Source organism: Oncorhynchus gorbuscha, linkage group LG18 (genome assembly GCF_021184085.1).
Source record: "Oncorhynchus gorbuscha isolate QuinsamMale2020 ecotype Even-year linkage group LG18, OgorEven_v1.0, whole genome shotgun sequence".
In the NCBI taxonomy this organism is placed as follows: Eukaryota; Metazoa; Chordata; class Actinopteri; order Salmoniformes; family Salmonidae; genus Oncorhynchus; species Oncorhynchus gorbuscha.
Genome location: NC_060190.1, coordinates 65,397,369 through 65,409,945, shown reverse-complemented (window position 1 = coordinate 65,409,945; position 12,577 = coordinate 65,397,369). Strand labels below are relative to the sequence as shown.

Sequence of the window (12,577 nt, the reverse complement as noted above, 5' to 3'; positions counted from 1 at the left end):
TTTACGAACGCTATGGCCGGTGTCAGTAAACGTTGGCAAAAAAGCATATATTGTTGCCAGCCGCATAGTGGCAGACACCAACACTCTGGATAACATACAAATAGCCTAATCAGCTCTGCTAGGGTGAGTTAAATGGTCAGTGAGCTGTTCTCTCATTTGTGTCTGGAAGTAACTAGTCAGCGTTAGCCAGTTAGCTTTGGTGCTTGACTGCTGTTGTTAGGACAGAACGCTCGGATCAACCCTTAAAGAGATGGGTGGGGCTAAAGCTTAAGAGGGTGTGAACGATGCTGAATGGGTGTAGACAAAGAAGAACTCTCCAGTAGGTACCAAAAATATTCAAAGGCCATTTTCTCACAAATTAGGTTATACGTTTATCAACTTTCAAAGCAGAATTATTTTTTCCATTGTTTCTAACTGTAGTGTATGATATACAATTTTCTAGCTCTGAGTCTACTTTTATCCAATGTTAAAAACACCATTTAAAATTTTGCTACATGAGACCAAATCGAGCCAGTCAGTCACAAATTACACTACAGTGACATCTACTACTGTTCATGTCTTGTGACTCCCCGAGGCAGCAGCCCCCTCCCTGGGGACAAGTTGGCAGGTTGGGATAGACTGGAGTTACTCTGCACCTCTGCCCCCTGATATGAGCTCTGATTAATTAACTACGAGTGAGCTCTCGGTTGACTTTTGAATTCTAACCAGATTCATCCAGGCCATCTTCCTACAGAGCAGCTGGCCATGCGTACACAAAAATACTATTTTACATTCCACTCAACACTTCAGATCAATTCACACTACACATGTTGTAGAGTTACTAGTCGCAGGCCAGAAACCAAGGGTTGCTTGCCTGTCTATGTGTTCTCTGTTTCTTGTGTGAGGTACGGTACTGAATGCCTCCTATGAACCCTCAAATTCAACCATCAATTCAACCTCTACTTCATCATCCATCTGTGGTAGTAATAATCTCATATTACCTAGATTTCACATGTTGAGTTCCACATAATATTTAATAGTGAAACTTTGCAAAACAAACAAACGAAACAACAAACCGTGACAACAGAGGTGCTACATACACTACTCAAAACAATATCCCATAACACACAGGTGGAAAAATGCTACTTAAGTATGATTCCCAATTAGAGACAACGATAGCCAGCTGCCTCTAATTGGGAATCATACCAACATCGAAAAATCAAACTTCAACCCCACATAGAAAAAATAAACTAGACTAAATCCCTAGTCACGCCCTGACCTACTCTACCATAGAAAATAAAGGCATCCTATGGTCAGGACGTGACACATTATTTCACCGTCCTTGAAAATATAATGTTTACATTCTCAACTTTATTTTGAATTCAATGCATATGGCTTGAAATTGATCCCATACAATTTTACACATTTTGCTTTGAGAGAAGAGAGAAAAATATGCAGATTTACACCTAATTTCCTGCAATTCTACACCCTTTGCCATAGAGTGGAGAGAAATGTTTGCATTTTTCATTTAATATGATATCTGAATGAGAGCGACTAACAAAATCAATGGGGGGCGACGGTCAGTAATTCAACCACGATTATTACAAGTTTAGATAGCTGGCCATTAGATGAATTTACCAATCTAAAAACTGTTAGCTGAAATGGATTCATTGAGTAAACGTCAGTGACTAACATAACAAGAGAAAAACTGCCGATGCACAAACCACATTTAGAAATTTCACCTTTTGTTACTGTTCTAACTCTCAACAGTAAGTTCACACAAAAAAAATTGTAATAATTGGAAATGGATCCGCGGGCCTACAAAAGTGGCCAGCCACCAGTTGCCCATCCCTGGTATACACAGTCACAGGTCATAAACACATACTGGTCTGTTATTCACAACGACTGGAAACTAGCAGCAACTTTGAAGCTCATTGTGATAGCAAAGGTTAAATGGAGTCCGAGAAACATAACTTATTATGTTCCTCTGCGGCATACCATCCAATGGTAGTTGCTTAGCAACAGCTGCACAAGCAACAATAGGCTTAAACTTTAATCTTCTCTCTACAGAAAGTGGTAAAGAACTGCAGAGAAACTAAAGCCTATGTAATACAGCATGACTGATGAGAAGTAAAGCTAACTGGCGATTGATATGCGGCATTAAAAAGACAGAGCCCTCAGAAGTACTGTTCAATAACAACTACCACACACATCTCCCAAAGCTCACCACACAAACAACTCCCAACTCTCATTAAACAGTACTATGAGACCCCAGCTCCCCCAACCTCTATTGTGCGACACATTACTATCACACGCAGTTCTCACAACTACCATGAAAGAACACTTTTACCTTGAACTTTAACAGCTATCATTAAACAACACAGCTGCTCATAGTTTGAAAAGCCGTGAACGGAATCACAAACAAAGTGAACAAATGGAAATACCCAACAAATCCAACCAGAATGCTCACACCTGTCAAATAACTTGATCAACGAGCCGGTTATTGTTGCTTCTTTTCTAAACTAACCAGCTCATCTGAGCAGTGTTCTGCAACACCGGATCCTGGCCCAAAAATGTCATTCTGCTGTTTGATAAATGAGATAGGAGTATCGCAGGCTAATTTACGGCTTAAGAATTTCTGAAAGGGGTAAAGTCACCAAATTAGAACAAAATACATACATTTAGTGAGCTGCTGATCGTTGCCCGAGGGAGGACGATAGAAGTGACAGGCTTTTCTTGAGAACCTTAGTGGATCTTACAGTATGTGCTCAAAAGGCAAATTCCTCAATCAGAACTCTATTACAGGAAATTCCCTCATCTGTGCATGAGGCCATTCAAAGCCTCAGAGAGAGAAAGAGCGAGAGAGAGAAAGAGACAGATAGAGACCCAGCTCAGTCCTCATCCATTTAGATCACACAGTGGTTACACCTCCTCAGAGGCACTTGACAGTATGGATGAGTCATCCTCCTCTATCCACTTCCTGTTTCTGTCATGTCGACACTCACCCCCCTCTTGACACACACAAACACGAATGCACACACGCACGCACACACCCTCGCACCTGAGTTTAGGACAGTGAGCTGCCATATTAGATGTCTGCATATCGCTGATCACAAGGCTACATAATAGCCTCACATGTTACAGTATACAGTATATCTGCGGGGATCCCATTACAAGATGTATAAAATGCACCGGTCTAATTTGAAAGCCTTCTCTACAGTACAGTCTGAAGACAATAATGCTCAGAGATGTGACTGAGAAGTGACAAAAACAAAGCCTGCGTAGGAATGTAATGAGACCTGTACATATCCTCCATCCATCCAGCGCAGGATTAGCCGACTGATGCTACTCTAGTCCTGTCTGACACTGACTGAGACAGAGGCTGTACGTTTCCTGCTTTACCTCCAATCACGTCCCCTCCATCCAGCTCCCACGGAACACAGATAGGTCGCCACATCCTCTCTTCCCTTCACACCATGGAGAAGTCCATGTCCTCCTTCCCTGCTACTACCGTTTGCATATCCCAGATGAGGGATGCAGATTACCATGGCAATCTGTCCCCACGCCCACCCCCATCCCCCACCTCTCCTGTCCTCAGCCTCCTGCTGGTGACCCCCACCCTGTTCCGCCCCGCCCCACCAGGGGTCAGACTGCATACCAGATGGACCATCTCTCTCTGGGTCAAAGACACCCGCCTCCCAGCTAATCACCAACCACGACACCACTACACAGTGTAATCATATAGGATGTGTATTAGAGAGCTAATACCTGATTGTGACATGGAGACATATGTAATGCCTCAGAAAACATTGCTGTAATCCTTTGATATCGTGATCAGAGACAGCAGTGTTAAGGGATTTTGAGTAGGAGTCTAGCAACAGATCTCAACATACAACCCTCCTGGCATTACATACAGCCGGAGGTCCCTGAAAGCCGCGTGTGCAAAAACAAAGACATACAACAGGCAAGTATAGATAAACATAAATAACACATTAAATACACATTAAGATACAAAACATAGTCAATTAAAACAAATACATTCTTTATTCTAAAAATCCTCTGTCAGCTGTCTGAATTGCCCTAGGGATGTCAAAGCATCCAACAAAACGTCTTGTGGAGATTATTCCAAACATAGGGTGTAAGGAAATGAATGGCCAATTTACCTACTGTGTAACCCACTTGGATACCGGGTCCCCACATTTCCCATTCTCCCATGTCAAATAGCCTGAAGACACAGGGCTCTTTTCGCACGTTCTATTTCTCTCTATCTAGCCTGCCTTTCTCAATCCAATTCAGAGAGGGAATTCCTGGTTCCTGTTGCGCAATCAATCATTTCTCCACAATAATTACATACACATTTCAGGGGGGTTTTATGGTTCGACAGTAGCTGGACCATAAAGTGTTTTTGGAAATGGGAATGTGGATATGTATGTCAATGTGGATGGGACATTTGTGTTGAACCTTTGTGTCTGTGTTTACTGGAGTTGTTTTGGTGGCTTTGACATTGATGGGTTGTGAGTGTGTCGCTATGTCTGTGAGTGTTTTTGGAAGAGGGTGTCTGCCGTTTGCTTTGTGATGGTGCTAGTTATGCCCCTTTACTCTTCACTGTTGAAGTGGCATTCAAGTACTTTGCTTCTTTCATCATAAGTTGTCACAATCACATTTGAAATTATCTGTGTTTTCTTGTTCAAGTGTTGTCCAGAACTTTAAAACAACAGCCTTGTCCAAAGTGGTATGTGTTGTATTTGATGGGAAAATATTTTTAGCGGTGGCCTGCTGTTCTGCTATTATTGGGCAGAAAAAAAAGACAGGGAGAGGGATGGAGAGAGAGAAAGAAAGGAGGAGAGAGAGAGAGAGAGAGAGAGAGAGAGAGAGAGAGAGAGAGAGAGAGAGAGAGAGAGAGAGAGAGAGAGAGAGAGAGAGAAAGAGGAGAGAGAGAGAGAGAGAGAGGAGAGAGAGAGAGAGAGAGAGAGAGAGAGAGAGAGAGAGAGAGAGAGAGAGAGAGAGAGAGAGAGAGAGAGAGAGAGAGAAGGAGAAAGGAGAGAGAGAGAGAGAGAGAGAGAGAGAGAGAGAGAGAGAGAGAGAGAGAGAGAGAGAGAGAGAGAGAGAGAGAGAGAGAGAGAGAGAGAGAGAGAGAGAGAGAGAGAGAGAGAGAGAGAGAGAGAGAGAGAGAGAGAGAGAGAGAGAGAGAGAGAGAGAGAGAGAGAGAGAGAGAGAGAGAGAGAGAGAGAGAGAGAGAGAGAGAGAGAGAGAGAGAGAGAGAGAGAGAGAGAGAGAGAGAGAGAGAGAGAGAGAGAGAGAAGCAAGGGATAAAACAAATAATGATGTATGTGGGTAATGAACTGTTTAATGACAGAGCAGCCCTGATGTGGTTTGGGGCAGTGCATTCTAATTCATTACTGCATTCTATGTTCAGGGTTTTTCAAAGTGGGGTCTGTGGGTCTGTGGAGGTACTGCAGGGGGTCTGTGATTTATTTTAGATTTTGGAAACCTTTTGGGGGAGGCTTTTTTACATGAAAAATGCTTATTTTATGAATAGCTGCAACAAAATGTAATTGCGGATACAACTTTTATGTCTCTGTGTCCAGTATATAGGGAGTTAGAGGTAGTTTCACAAGCCAATGCTAACTATTGTTAGCGCAATGACAAAGTCTACAGGAACAGTAGATAAATGGCTTCATTGCCAAAACCTCAAACTATTCATTTTTTATGGAGGAAATTACAGTCATTTGAATTAATTACAGGTATTTTTCTGCATAAAAATTCTTAGGCGGGCTGTCTAATTGGCTATTTTCAGAATGGAAAAAACAGTTTCAGTGTTTCATTTGTGATTATCCCTGACTATCTGGCTTTTATTTGATTGTTAGTTCTCAAAGATGGTATTATAAAAAAAAATATGTACCATCTTTGAGAAGTGACATTCAAATAAAAGCTAGACAGTCGGGGATAATTGCAAATTTCCAAAACCCGGCATTCAGAGCAGGTACCTATTGATTTGCTATACATTTTGAGCAGAGGAACATAGTATTAGCCATGGCAAAACAGAACTGCGGGAAATTAGCTTTAAACTGCAAAAATGACTCTCAGCTCCCGGCCAAACTGTGTAGAATTGCATGAAAATTAGCTTAAAATCTGCAACATTTTCTCAAAACTCAATGGGAAAACGTTCTGTACATACAGTAGCCAAGATACCATTCGAGCTATGTTAGAGTTTACACTTCCTCCTCCAATGAACCGTGGGGAGGGCAAAATAATGAAACTGTCTACCAAAATGATCCTTTTTAAAATGTGGATTACTTCTACTTCCCACTGGGCACACACTGGTTGAATCAATGTTGTTTCCACGTCATTTCAATAAACTTGTGTGGAATAGAACATTGAATAGATCTCTGTACCCAGTGGGTTGTCATTATCATTTCTGATTGATTTATTATTCAACCTTTATTTAACTAGACAAGTCAGTTAAGAACAAACTGTTATTTACCATGACAGCCCACCCCGTCCAAACGGGCGACACTGGGCTAATTGGGCGCCGTCCTATGGGACAGCCCACCCCGTCCAAACAGACCGACACTGGGCTAATTGGGCGCCGTCCTATGGGACTCCCAATCACGGCCGGATGTGATGCAGCCTGGATTCCAACCAGGGACTGCAGTGACGCATCTTGCACTGAGATGCAGTGTGTTTAGTAACATATGGGGTCTCTGGGTCATCCTCTCTGGAATATATTTTCATTGACAAGGTCAAGGAAGAGAACATTCATGCACATGCATTTTTCATCAGCTGGTGATTTATAGATTATATTGAGTATTTTCTCAAGAGTCTTTGTTGCACTCAGTCTGTGTGCTAGTGGGGGTGTTGGGATGATGTAGGTTGTGCTCTGCCTGTTTGCGCGTGTGTGTGTGTATATGTTTGTGTGTGTGTGTGAATGATGCAGCACTGGAGCCTCCAGTTCTAATGCGATGAGCAGTACAGCAGGAGGGAGATGAGTTCTGCTCCATTGTGAGAGACAGGTAATGAGTGTGTGGTAATTTGCATCCAGACTTTAATTGGTCGAAATGCACGGGTCGAAGAGGCTACACTATCACGATGTGGATGAGTAGAGAGGCAGGTGACAGAATGTGGGGAAAGAGCTAATTGGTTTCTTCTCATCCCTCTGTTGCTCCTGTCTGTCACAGTGAGGGGAAAAGTACCCAATTATCATACTTGAGTAAAAGTAAAGATACCTTAATAGAAAATTACTCAAGTAAAAGTCATCCAGTAAAATACTACTTGAGTAAAAGTCTAAAAGTACTTGGTTTTAAATATACTTAAGAATCAAAAGACATGTAATTGCTAAATATACATAAGTATCCAAAGTGAAAGTATAAATACTTTCAAATTCCTTATATTAATCAAACCAGACAGCATCATTTTCTTGTTTTTTCATTTACGGATAGCCAGGGGCATGCTCCAACACACACATAATTTACAAACGAAGCATGTCTTTAGTGAGTCTGCCTGATCAGGTGGCAGAAAGGATGACCAGGGATGTTCTCTTGATTAGTGTGTGAATTAGGCCATTTTCCTGTCCTGCTAAGCATTCACAATGTAACATGTACTTTTGGGTGTCAGGGAAAATGTCTGTAGGAATTATTGTTTAGGAATTATTGTCAAAAAATATAAATAGTAAAGTACATATACCCCAAAAAACTACTTAATTAGTACTTTCAAGTAGTTTTACTTAAGTATGTTACACCACTGTCTGTCCTCATGTCTTCACTCATCCTTCTGTTGCTCCTGTCTGTCCTCATGTCTCCTCTCATCCCTCTGTTCCTCCTGTCTGTCCTCATGTCTTCGCTCATCCTTCTGTTGCTCCTGTCTGTCCTCATGTCTCCTCTCATCCCTCTGTTGCTCCTGTCTGTCCTCATGTCTTCGCTCATCCTTCTGTTCCTCCTGTCTGTCCTCATGTCTCCTCTCATCCCTCTGTTGCTCCTGTCTGTCTTCATGTCTTCGCTCATCCTTCTGTTCCTCCTGTCTGTCCTCATGTCTCCTCTCATCCCTCTGTTGCTCCTGTCTGTCCTCATGTCTCCTCTCATCCTTCTGTTGCTCCTGTCTGTCCTCATGTCTCCTCTCATCCCTCTGTTGCTCCTGTCTGTCCTCATGTCTCCTCTCATCCTTCTGTTGCTCCTGTCTGTCCTCATGTCTTCACTCATCCTTCTGTTGCTTCTGTCTGTCCTCATGTCTTCGCTCATCCCTCTGTTCCTCCTGTCTGTCCTCATGTCTTCACTCATCCTTCTGTTGCTCCTGTCTGTCCTCATGTCTCCTCTCATCCCTCTGTTCCTCCTGTCTGTCCTCATGTCTTCGCTCATCCTTCTGTTCCTCCTGTCTGTCCTCATGTCTCCTCTCATCCTTCTGTTCCTCCTGTCTGTCCTCATGTCTCCTCTCATCCCTCTGTTGCTCCTGTCTGTCTTCATGTCTTCGCTCATCCTTCTGTTCCTCCTGTCTGTCCTCATGTCTCCTCTCATCCCTCTGTTGCTCCTGTCTGTCCTCATGTCTCCTCTCATCCTTCTGTTGCTCCTGTCTGTCCTCATGTCTCCTCTCATCATTCTGTTGCTCCTGTCTGTCCTCATGTCTCCTCTCATCCCTCTGTTGCTCCTGTCTGTCCTCATGTCTCCTCTCATCCCTCTGTTGCTCCTGTCTGTCCTCATGTCTTCGCTCATCCTTCTGTTCCTCCTGTCTGTCCTCATGTCTCCTCTCATCCCTCTGTTGCTCCTGTCTGTCCTCATGTCTTCGCTCATCCTTCTGTTCCTCCTGTCTGTCCTCATGTCTCCTCTCATCCCTCTGTTGCTCCTGTCTGTCCTCATGTCTCCTCTCATCATTCTGTTGCTCCTGTCTGTCCTCATGTCTCCTCTCATCCCTCTGTTGCTCCTGTCTGTCCTCATGTCTCCTCTCATCCCTCTGTTGCTTCTGTCTGTCCTCATGTCTTCGCTCATCCTTCTGTTCCTCCTGTCTGTCCTCATGTCTCCTCTCATCCCTCTGTTGCTCCTGTCTGTCCTCATGTCTCCTCTCATCATTCTGTTGCTCCTGTCTGTCCTCATGTCTCCTCTCATCCCTCTGTTGCTCCTGTCTGTCCTCATGTCTCCTCTCATCCCTCTGTTGCTTCTGTCTGTCCTCATGTCTTCGCTCATCCCTCTGTTCCTCCTGTCTGTCCTCATGTCTCCTCTCATCCCTCTGTTGCTCCTGTCTGTCCTCATGTCTCCTCTCATCCTTCTGTTGCTCCTGTCTGTCCTCATGTCTCCTCTCATCCCTCTGTTGCTCCTGTCTGTCCTCATGTCTCCTCTCATCCCTCTGTTGCTCCTGTCTGTCCTCATGTCTCCTCTCATCCATCTGTTGCTCCTGTCTGTCCTCATGTCTCCTCTCATCCCTCTGTTGCTCCTGTCTGTCCTCATGTCTCCTCTCATCCTTCTGTTGCTCCTGTCTGTCCTCATGTCTCCTCTCATCCCTCTGTTCCTCCTGTCTGTCCTCACGTCTCCTCTCATCCTTCTGTTGCTCCTGTCTGTCCTCATGTCTCCTCTCATCCCTCTGTTGCTCCTGTCTGTCCTCATGTCTCCTCTCATCCGTCTGTTGCTCCTGTCTGTCCTCATGTCTCCTCTCATCCCTCTGTTGCTCCTGTCTGTCCTCATGTCTCCTCTCATCCCTCTGTTGCTCCTGTCTGTCCTCATGTCTCCTCTCATCCTTCTGTTCCTCCTGTCTGTCCTCATGTCTCCTCTCATCCCTCTGTTCCTCCTGTCTGTCCTCACGTCTCCTCTCATCCCTCTGTTGCTTATGCCACTTTGTTTACATACTCATCTCATATGTATATACTGTACTCGATACCATCTACTGTAGAGCCTATGCTGCTCTGTACCATCACTCATTCATATATCTTTATGTACATATTCTTTATCCCCTTACACTGTGTATAAGACAGTAGTTTTGGAATTGTTAGCTAGATTACTTGTTGGTTATTACTGCATTGTCGGAACTAGAAGCACAAGCATTTCGCTACACTCGCATTAACATCTGCTAACCATGTGTATGTGATAAATAACATTTGATTTGATTTGATTAGATTTGATTTGATTTAACCCTACACGTAGCTATGCGTGTGGAAAACATTTCATCACATCACATTTAACTTGTAGTCCGTTGTATATTCAGTTTGTGTTGTTGGTCTTGGCTAGCTTAATGTTCCAGTCGGTAGCCAGCTAACACTCACGTGGCTGCAAGCACCGTCATGAAAAGGGGCATGAGAACGCACGGGAGCAGACAATGTTGAAAATAAATATTTAGACATGTTGTACTCTTCTTAAATGTAGTTTTGTAATTTACTAAAACAAGCAGACAACAAGAAAATTCCATTTGAAAAAGGTCAAGTAGTTCGTGTGAGCCAACGGGGTAACCTAGGTTACCACCGTTTGTTTTCCCCTCAGGAGGGCGGGACAGCAACGGCGTTCTATCTAATACCGACTGGGACTATGGCCTGTACATACTCCACTACACAATACGGTACAGTACATGTGCACTTGAATGAAATGATAACAAACCTAATCATCAACAGTAGACTGATAATGACTTGACTTACTGCTGCAGCACTGTTCTATGTAGGTACTTGAGTTTTTATTTATTCATAAAGGCCAGCCACACACACAGTATGTGAAGGTAGTGGAACCAGCAGCAACCTGATTGGGCTCTCATTGACTTCCTGAAAAGGTCACATGCCATTATAGCTAGGTAAGGAAAGCGATCTCACCAGCCTAAGCTACTGCAGCAGAATCTAAAGTATGTTCAGAAAAGCAAGATATCATGGTGGGGTGGGTCCCAGTAGGAAAGGCTAAGGATGTTTTAGCCAGATCATGTTCTGGAGTCCCAAGTAGTCTTTCATGTTCTCGTTCCATTTCATCATGATGACACTGTCTTCAGGCTGTTTGAACACTGACAAAACCTCACTAATTCCTAAAGAGGAGTGTGAGTCTCACATCACTATAACATCCATTACCTCACCCATGACAGGTGCTGCTCTCTCCTTCCCTCTCCGTCCCTCTTGTTACATAGTGTGAAGTCTTGTGTCTGTAGTGTCTCCTTCAGAGCAGTTCAACTACGTTTCAGTGTTATTTTTTTCTCTACTCTCGTGAGCTTGTTGCGTTTTCACATTCTCTCCTCTCCCCTCTCCCCTCTCCTCCTCTCCCCTTCTCTCTCCTCCTCCCCTTTCTACTCCTCTCCCCTCTACTCTACTCCTCTCCTCCTCTCCACTTCTCTCTCCTCCTCCCCTTTCTACTCCTCTCCCCCTCTCTATTCTACTCTACTCCTCTCCTCCTCTCCACTTCTCTCTCCTCCCCACTTCTCTCTCCTCCCCACTTCTCTCTCCTATCTATTCTACTCTACTCCTCTCCTCTCTCCTCCTCTCCACTTCTCTCTCCTCCCCACTTCTCTCTCCTCCTCTCCTATCTACTCTACTCCACTCCTCTCGTCTCTCCTCCGCTCCTCTAATACACCATGTACAATAACCATGGAATAACTGATCTCCCTCCTCAAGCTCCCTACAACTATAACAGCAGGTAAACTCTGTACCCATGGAGGCGACACAGAAGACAGACCGACCGAAAGCATCATCCATCCCCCCTACGCAGATATACAGTCTTTGATGGTCCAACCTTCACCATTTAATTTGGGGGATATCAACCCATTTCCAGCTCTCTGGTACAGTACTCATTCCCCTGCCGCCTGTGGAATTATGGAAGAGTTTCACAGAGCAGAGGCTGAATAGAACAGAAGCATTTCTGGTTTTGGGAGCACATTCCTGGATGGAGGAAGCAGTTGAGTCTCTGGTCGTGGTAATTAAAGGGGTTTGTGGGAAACCCTTCAGTCTGAATCCCCCTGAAACCACACAGTCATGCTGAATGGAATTCATTGTTCGGTTGCCAGGGTGGAATATTCCACCACTAGAATCCCGTCCTCTCTGAGGAGCTATTATGAGCTGGGCTATGAGAAGGCCAGTATGGGCAACAGTAGAGAATGGGCACCCTAAATAACAATGGGAGAGGGATGAAGTGGGAGAGTTTAGAACAGGCATTAGGGAACTGTCTCAGATACTGAGTGTTGAGTCTGTCTGGCTGGCTTTCTGTTACAGTAGTATAAAGGGTAGGAAGTCTGTGTGTTTAGGGTCAGAGTTTATTATTATGTTTTATTTCTTTATTTAACCAGGCAAGTCAGTTAAGAACAATGTATTATTTATAATGACGGCCTACTAAAAGGCAAAAGGCCTCCTGCGGGGACGGGGGCTGGGATTAAAATAAAAACATGCAATTAAAGATCTAGGACAAAACACACATCACAACAAGAGAGACACCACTCTCTTTACATAAAGAGAGACCTAAGGCAACAACATAGCATGGCAGAAACACATGACAACACAACATGGTAGCAACACAACATGGTAGCAACACAACATGGCAGCAGCACAAAACATGGTACAGACGACAGCACAAAGGGCAAGAAGATAGAGATAGCAACACATCACGCGAAGAAGCCAATGCTTTGGGGAATTTTAACAGAATGTGACTGAGAGAACAGGTGT

The 12,577-nt window shown here is 44.0% G+C and overlaps 1 protein-coding gene across 3 annotated transcripts in view; it reads right to left on the bottom strand.

Annotated features, from left to right (window-relative positions):
- LOC124002919 (kazrin-like) overlaps window positions 1–12,577 on the bottom strand; it is a 295,116-nt gene that overhangs the window by 113,262 nt on the left and 169,277 nt on the right. The gene's annotated exons all lie outside the window — the stretch shown is intronic.